Source organism: Lichenostomus cassidix, chromosome 4 (genome assembly GCF_008360975.1).
Source record: "Lichenostomus cassidix isolate B80296 chromosome 4, HeHo_3.0, whole genome shotgun sequence".
NCBI classification, from domain to species: domain Eukaryota; kingdom Metazoa; phylum Chordata; class Aves; order Passeriformes; family Meliphagidae; genus Lichenostomus; species Lichenostomus cassidix.
The window spans coordinates 2,672,248-2,681,132 of NC_139484.1; the positions used below are offsets into that span (position 1 = coordinate 2,672,248).

General features: G+C 36.5%; 1 long non-coding RNA gene across 1 annotated transcript in view; it reads left to right on the forward strand.

Annotated features, from left to right (window-relative positions):
• Positions 1 to 4,932, forward strand: part of LOC146437690 (uncharacterized) — a 35,550-nt gene extending 30,618 nt beyond the window's left edge. Inside the window, exon 3 of the long non-coding RNA XR_014851499.1 lies at positions 4,871 to 4,932. This is a non-coding gene — a long non-coding RNA (uncharacterized LOC146437690). The remainder of the gene's footprint in view (positions 1 to 4,870) is intronic.
• The last annotated feature ends 3,953 nt before the right edge of the window (positions 4,933 to 8,885 follow it).

Below are 8,885 nucleotides of genomic sequence, written 5' to 3' on the forward strand. Positions count from 1 at the left end.
GAATGTGGATCTTGCTGAATCCAGCATCTCAGCTGCAATAACAATGTTCCAGTTGTTCTGTTATGCTTAGATGTGCATTTTCATTTTCAGCAGATAGTAGACTTATTGAGCCTTCGTCAAAATAAACCAGGTAAAGAAGCAGCTAAGTACGTTAAGAACCAGCTCCTGTTTGCTGTAAATTAGTCTAGATTTGCTGACTTCAGAGGGGAGGGTCCTGCCATCCCTCTCCCTATGAAAATCCATGCACCATGGCATGCAAATAGCCCTATCAACTTTGATCACGCTGTGGGACCTGTGTTCTGCTCTGTATGGTAGCTGCCAGTTGAAAATATTTGTGTACAGACAGGACTTAAAAGGGCTGCAGAGCACTCTGGTGGTGCTCCGATGATGTTCTACGATTTGGGAGCACTATCAGAGACAATTCAGAGCAGCATTGTATTTGTATTTTCTGTGCATCAGACTTCACTGCGGTGGGACTCGAGAAAAAACGTGTCTGTTAATTTTAACTTGCTGTTCTTGTGCCATTGATACTGATACAGACATAGATAAATGTACTTTATCCCTTAAACACAAGACTGAAATTTTAAAAAACAAAGTTACAACATCTAAAAATAAATAGGATGTTCCACAGCTCAGCGTCCATCTGTTTAAATCAGACATGCAGAAGTTTATAGTATGAAATAGTTATGCGCAATTTTTAAAAGGGCAGTTTTATAACCAATAATTAACACTTCAAGTTATGTAAACTGAAATAAGAAACATGCTATGAATTTAAAGAGTAAAAGCTAATTGCCTATTAAGGGCATGGGAGCCAGAAGAAATTTCTTCACTATTAGCATCGCAGTTTGCTTGGAGGCAGATGATGAGCTTCCATCAAGGAAATCATCATCCTTCTTCCTCTATGTCCTGTGTAGACCCTAACAGTGGATCACAGGACTCAGAAGGGACATTTGTAGAACTTCAAGACAGATAGAAGGAAAGGGGTACCAGGTATTGTAGACAACACAGGATAACCCATACTTGGATAAGTGAGTGATCTATTCTTACTTCTTATTCTCTTCAGTAAGGGCAGACAATCTTGACAGACAAGAAATTATACTATGTGGTACCAAAACTATAAAGAGTGTACTGGAACTGTTGGTGGAGAGAATGACCTTTGGTTTGTGCTATTTCCTGTTGTGTTTAATGCTCTGAATGTTATGATTTTGATCCCCTGATATCAGCCCTTGCCAAGAGGACTTTCAGTTGTCTGGCACAGAAAATCCACCCTTTCCTCTAAAACACAAAGACAGTAAGGTATAGATTAATGTTTTCAAAGTTATATAATATACTAAAATGGCAACTCTCAGATAGACAGACATTCTCAAATTGTGTTAAAATTATCAGGAATTATCAGTGAATCAATTCTTTAATGAAGTATTGAAATTAACTCTCACTTTATTGAAGGTCATTGAAAATAAAGTTTGATTTCAAAATTTATTAATCTATGGTAAGTATTTCTCAAGATGTTGCATGTGAGATAGGAATCAATCAATTAATTCACAATGCTGATATATTAGAACAACTTGGCATTAAGAAAAGAACATTTAAATAGTTCCTTATATAAGTATGCACACACTCACCTGAATTTCTTTCCAATGTTACTCGTAAAGAAAAATCTCTTGCCAGCATTCAGTGCTCATTAAGAGTTACAGCTTTCTGAGAAATCAATACTTATTCCAGCACAAGTGGCTGGATTTGGAACAGGATAACTTCATTTCTTGAAATCAGAATAGGAAATCAGTTAGTTGCCACTTAATGGAATCTCTGTTCCTGCTTTCTAGTGTGCTAAATTCTTAGATTGGAATTTTCATATTTATAACTTTTCTTTGAATCCTTACTGAGGTTATTTCTCCAGTTAATGTGCTGTGTCATGAACCTAAGCACACATAGCATCAGTTTCATTTGGCTGTTTTTCAAGAAATAGAAAAAAATGGAAAAAAACCTTAAGTAATATTCAGCCTAAAAATGTCTTTCTAATCTTATCTTGCTTATTCTGTTCTAATTTTACCTTGCTTATTCTAATATTATTCCAAAAATCACAACTCAGCTGCATATCAAGATATTCTCAAAATTACTGAAGAAGCTACTAATAGTTTGGAGAAATTTTCAAATCCTTTTAATTCCATCATTTACAGAGAAAGATTTTGTAAGGATTCACACTTTTCCTTACTTCTGAACCTGATACAGTGATATGTATTCTCGAATTGTTAATCCGTTTTTGTGGATGAGTAGAAATTATCAAAATATTTTTAAATATCTTTCACATCCAGTGATGATCCATGTTAATCACATTATGTGGGTAGTTAGCTGGAAGCAAATAGCCAATTTTGTATTAATTTGTGAACAAGCAGTGTTAGCAGTTGCAAATGATACTAATGATGCAAATGCAAAAAATGCTCATTTTAAAATTAAAGTCATTGACAGTATACCAATATTGTATTTTGAAATATTCCTAATGCAGCTTTATTGGTGTCTTGAAATTTATCTATCAAAGATGATTGCTCTCTCTGTAACTGTAATAACAAACTAAGCATTTGAAATATCTGCTATTTCCCTGAATGATTTCTTACATGCTATGAAAGACTAATGGGTGAATTTAAAAGGAAAAACCCAAACCCGTTTGGTTTTATGCCATGCTCATCTAATTAACATGAGTAATTGTTTAAATTTTTTTCTGTAGTTGTTACTATGTCGCTTTACAGAAGTGCATGCATTTTATAGATACACAAATGTTTTAAGAGATCTGTTCTTTCATGTTATGCTGGAATTGTTTTTATGTTCTCCATTTGTCTTATGTTTTACATCTGAAAGGCCAGGCTGAACAGTTGAGAGGCTTATTCTGCATGAACTTGCATTTTAGTGGCAGGTAAAGCGGGATCTGTTTGTTGAGATGCCATTTAAATAATTAATATTGTGTGAGACTAAGGGCACTACAAGATGTTGGAGCCAAAAAGTGACTTTCAGAAAGATTCCTAAAATGTAGTCATGCAGAGGTCTCACAGAGGCTTGGAAATCAGAATGTTATTTGCAGATGGGTTTAGGTCTTCATTCCTTTCTGGACAGTTTTTCAGTCTTCAGATGGCACTCTCAGTAGAAACAGAGGACTTCCTGCTTTCTTTGAAGGACTGGTACAGTCTCAGAAGCTCTTGATTTTCCTTCCAGTTCCATTGAGCAGCTCTGAAATTCTGCAGTTGTATCAGGAACTCAGTCTGAGTAGAATTCCCTCCAAATCACAGGTTACTTATATGAGACAAAGTGTTCCAAGAACTTTGATGGGACCTTTCCTCTGTTATTTCCAGGTTTTGAGCTCAGGATCCATTTTCCTAATGCCTGTGATACTTTATCCTCCCCAGAACAGTCAATGAGACATTGCAGAATATTAATATGCGTACATGGTAAGCAGTTGGAGTTTATGAGATCACTAATTTAACTGTGCAGCAGTTTTCTTCCATGCCTTGGCTTCTCCTTACCAGACTTAGAAGAACAAAACCAGAGGCTGGGCTGACATCTAATAGGTGCTAATTCCATCAGGCTTCAAACTCCTGGAGTAAATATTCAAAGAATGGATTTGTGTTACATTAGTAGTTTGTGTATACAAACTAGGTTTCTTCAGGCTGAATTTTATCCTGAAAACAAGGCTTAAGCCAACAGAATGTTTGGCAGTGTTGCTTTGAAAAAGATTGGTTGATTGATTGATTCATTCATTCCTCTGCTCCTATAATGACTGAAATGAATTATTTCCTCTGACATTATGGGGGTGTGGTAACTCTAATGGGCAAAGCCAGGTAGCTCCGTTTTGGTTTCTCATTGAAAAAGTATAAATAAAAGGAGGGAAATTAAAAAAAAAAAACCTTCAGTCTTCATTTTGGTTTCTGAGCCCTGGGAAAAATCAATGTAAAATTTATTTTTCCCTTTTTTCTTCTTCATTTTAGACCTTGAAGGAAATGCTCACCTTTTTAGCCAGCAGGTGGGCAATAAATATTCCCTTAGAGCAGGGGAGGCAGGATAATGGGTCTGTAACAGCAGTTGTCTCCATCTGTTGCCTTTTCCACATTTTGCATTGTAATTTCCCTTTAGTATGGAGTTGCTATACTTTTTTCCCTTTCTGACCACCCTCCTCTCTTCTGGACAGCATGCTGAATGGGAAGACAAATAGAGCTTGTGATGGAGAGAAAATACTCTCTGCGCTTCCTTTTAGAGCCCTGATACCAATTTCTGGAAATTTAATGATTTCTTTATTACTAGTTTTTAAACAGCTAAACTTTCAAACAGACTAGGGGAAAAAATAAAATTCAGTGTTGTAATACTAAGTGTTAAGAAAACCAAACCAAAAATATGGAGTCATACCAAAGTAATAAAGTGACTTTTATTGACCTCGGAGTGATTTTTATTGATCTTCATTTTCTCTACCTGTAATGAGATCTTTAGCAGAAATAAGACGTTCCTATGGCCTACCAGAAATACCCTGTGTTGTTCTAATATTCCTCTGAGGCTCACTGAAGACAGCAAAGCCACAAAAGATCACAGATATTGCTGAAATGGTTTAACTGCAAATTTACCCTTTATTCTTGAAGTTACCAAGTGAATACTTCTTATAAATTTCATGTGAGCAACGCTGACAGACTTGATGTATCAAATCTGACATACCAATGAGTATTTACCTGGGAATTTGTTGTAAGGAAAAGTGAAATCAAGGGAAATGCACCGGTAATATTTTGTAGGAGAAATCATGGTTTCTGGGATGCATGGGAAAGTTGTGATTTTAAATTCTTTCTGTGGGAAGTTGCCACTTCTTCGTGTAATGTGATTTACTGTGACATTTTCTCAGACGGGTTCTTGTTACTGGCAAATGCTGACCAGGGTGAACTTAATTCCTAAAATTCCAAAATGGCAAGTAGTACTTCTAAGTAATTTTGCTTGTAGAAACATGAAAGAAGAAGCCTTCCTGCATCACACAGATTAGGGATAATATAACCCTATGTACTCTACCAAGTAACCAAATAACTCTATAGGCCTTCAAAGTTCATTCTGCGAGCTTTCCTTTCAATGGAAAGGATCTTTACTGTATTCTCAGTAAAGCTGCCCAAAAATTATATCAATGCAGATGTAAGTAAGTTCTATTAAAATGCTTTAATCCTCCAACAGAACTCAACTTCCATAATCTGCAGAGGGAGAGCACCATAGGAAAAATCACAGATTTGAGTTATGACTGGAAATGTAAGCTTTGAAATAAGAGATTGTTAGCAGATTCACTGCACTTCAACAGTAATGTGCTCAGTGCCGGCAGGCTGGCGCCTGAGACTTCAGTGAAATATGAGGAGAAAATAATATCAAACAATATGATCTCTTTATACTTCTACAGCCCAAGCACAAATAAAAATTACTCTCTGTTATGCCAGTGTCAAATATAAAATGTAAACTTGAATGCAATATTCTGGCAAGTAAACAGTCAGGGGAGAGATCTTACCTGAAGTGAGTGTATCAGAAGGCTCATGTGATCATCCAAACCTGTAGTGTTTGAGGGGATCAAAGTTCACCAGACCTTTGTTCTCCTGTCCTTTGCCACAAGCTAACAGAGAAAAGAGCTACAGCAAGTAACACTTAAAAGTATTTAAATAGCTCTCTATTTTAGTAGCTCTGTGTTAATAATTGAGAATGACAGAAATACTTGAAGGCAAAATATTCAGGGTGCTAAAGATACCTCCTGTTCAGCTATTAAACTTAGCAATATTGCTTCACACTACCTAAAAAGTGGAGTTTGAGAACTACAAGTTTAAATCATGCTGCAGATGTGCTCTGCAGTTCTCCAGTAACTCAAGCAGAGGTAAACAAAACTCTTATTCCCCAATCTGCAGATAAAGTCGGCAAGTGACTGATGAGGTCTGCTTACTGACATATAGTCGGTGTAATTATTGGAGGACAGAGCAGGGACAGCGTAAACTGATAATTATTTGCATACAACATTGCATGGGTAATTGGTTGGGTTACACTTCCTGTCAAGGCAAATGTTCAAACTGCTTGAATGGGAGGGAATATTCTCATGGATACATTTTTTTCTCCTTAAGGGTCTCATTCAAAACCTATTAAAGTCAGTGTACTCATGGATTTCAGTAGGTTTAGTGCCAAGATCTGAAAAGTGCAGGGTGTCTGCATTTATTTTTCTTTCTTTATTTGGAAGGAGTGCAGAGCACAGTATATAAATGGTTTATCTCAGATAAAGCTCTCACCTTAGGGGCAGTGTGTTTGCTCTACCAATCCCCTGTTTGTTTAAACTACTCCTACACATTTCCACATGTATTACAGGTGTTAATTTGCTTGTTATTTTACAGATGAAGCATTGTCTTCTCGATAAGGACTGCCATTTGCAGAGAATCATTCTTCTCGTATTTCTCTTCTATTTTCTTAAGTACCACACTGACCTGCTATGCTGGACCTAGACCACAGCCTCACATCACAAAGGTAAATTAATGGACTGGAAACACTTCTGGAGAGACTCCTGGTTTAGCTCCTTTAAGTACTGTTTTCAGTAAGAGTGGAGGGAGAGGGGAAACTGAAAGGATGACAAGACAAGCTATTTATAAGCATTCAAATTATAAATTGTTGTCTCAGTACATGGCATACTAGAGAGCAGTGGGGTTTTTTTTCTTCTTGGAACATCAAAATCCAAATGCAAGTATAGAAAAGGAAAGCATTTTAATTCTCTTTGTTTGCCTCTACTAAAAATGCTTAGTTCTTGATGGTCTGGGCATTTTTACAGTTCAGAATTGGTCACTGATATTAGGAGATTCACATTTGCCATCTGACATTTGCTATCTGGGCCATGTAGTAGCATGGTGCAGATCCTCAAACCATCTCAGTTTAAAGATGTGACAGATACTACCTCCCCCTCTTTCTAAAGCTGAACATCTCATGGCAAGCACTGTGTGAAACAGAGAATTTTGCCCGTGTTAGTCTGATAGATGTTTATCTCTAATGGCAGCTGCTTAAGTGCCTTGGCTAATTAAACTCTTGGTGTAAGTAAAAATGGATCCAGATCTGACCTCCTGTTCTTTTGGATGTACTTTTCATGTGCTTGCTCTTTCAATGGTTCAGTTCTTGTGCAGAATATTTTTAAGAATCAGAACTTTAACTAAGCAGTTCATTTTTTTTTCCCTTTTTCTTCTTCCTGGCAAGAAATATTCTTATATTAGACCCATTAAAAATCTGTTGTATTGCAGAGAGTGCACATGCCAGACTTCTTTTCCCTCACTAATGTGAAGTGGGAGAAGCAGAAGTTTCACTGTACTAATGGATTGTGGGGAATACACACAACTACCCCCCAGCTTACAAGGCAAAATGGAACAGCACACAAAACTATAATAAAAGGAATCTAGCTGCAGGAGGCTGTAATAAAATGAAGGTAAATGAGATCTAGCTGAATATCACCATGACATGTAATTCCTAACTGAATTCACTGATCAAAACTCTGCTGTCCTGTGTAAGACAAACAAGTTACTGAAACCTGCCCTGAAGGCTTTGTGATGATGATGCTTTGGTGACATAATCACATTTTTAGTAGGCACCTGCTAAAGTGTGAGACTTACATGTATCAGAACTATGCTTGTGCTGGGTAATGCTGGGATCTGCAGCTATTTCCCTCCAAACTGCAGATTAAATCTTGCGGTTTATTGCCAATCCAGCACTCTTTTGATTTCAATTATTCTTTAAAAAATTTATTTTACCTAAAAGGTCAGAAAAATTCTACACACTTATCTGTTTCACAGTGTGCAGTTAGTTGCATGAGTTGAAAGATGCAAGATTATCATCAGTACTATGACTCATGGTGTGCAAATACATTCCAAGCAAAAGAAATCAATAAATCCATGCTAGACTATGGTCCTGATATTTTAATTTTTTTCTCTGAGAAAACCCTGACTTAAAACAAGGGAGACTATTAGCTGGATGAAAGGAATAATTCCAGTATGACTCCCAGTATGCAAGACATCCTAATGGAGTTTTGTACAGTATTTGAGTGATGAGAGGAAGAATTGTATGGAATGTAAACAGAAAGTATTTTAAAGCATACAGTTATTTCACAAAAGTTTAGGTAGCATTTATTTGTTTTCTTTTTGCAAAGACAAAAGGAAAATTGGCATGCTGCATCACAGTAATTTTTGTCATTAAGCTAATTATTACACAGGCAGTGTAGCAGTAGTCACTGTTTGAGCAATTCCTGGGCAATTTATCAGTATCAGAGTCTTAATACTTTGATTAAAACCAGATGCATATGTCAAGTGAGACCTTGATTTTCTTGCTTAATTATAATAGATATTTGCCAAAATGGATCTATATAAGATTTTTTTTGGCAAGTTGAAAATGTGTCATATCGAGGCACAAAGCCAGAGACTTTGAATCAGCTGGCAGCACCACAAAAATCAGAATTATATTTAAAGGAAAGAAGCAAAGTTTCTCTTGGATGAAAGATCAAAATGATTTCTGGCAAAAGAAACACCTACTGCCAAGGAGATACAAAGGCTGATCTCTGCTCTCAGCTAGCAATACTTCTGTCGATAGCTGCTAATAACAACTTCTGCTACGGAGCCATGCATGTCTCTGTGGCCTTTGTCTTTCTCATTAAAACAATCTTAATCCTCTCATAATTTGAATTAGACTGACCATTCCTGCTTCTTTTCTAAAATATTCTATTTGTGCATAAACATTAGTAAACTCTTAATTAATAATCTTTCTGTAGACCATGTGCCTTATCTATTTTCACTTCTATTTAATCTCACCTGCCCGTGGGAGAAAACCAAATCCTTTCTCAAAGCTTACACAAAAATTATATAATGTTTTGGTCAGCTTCC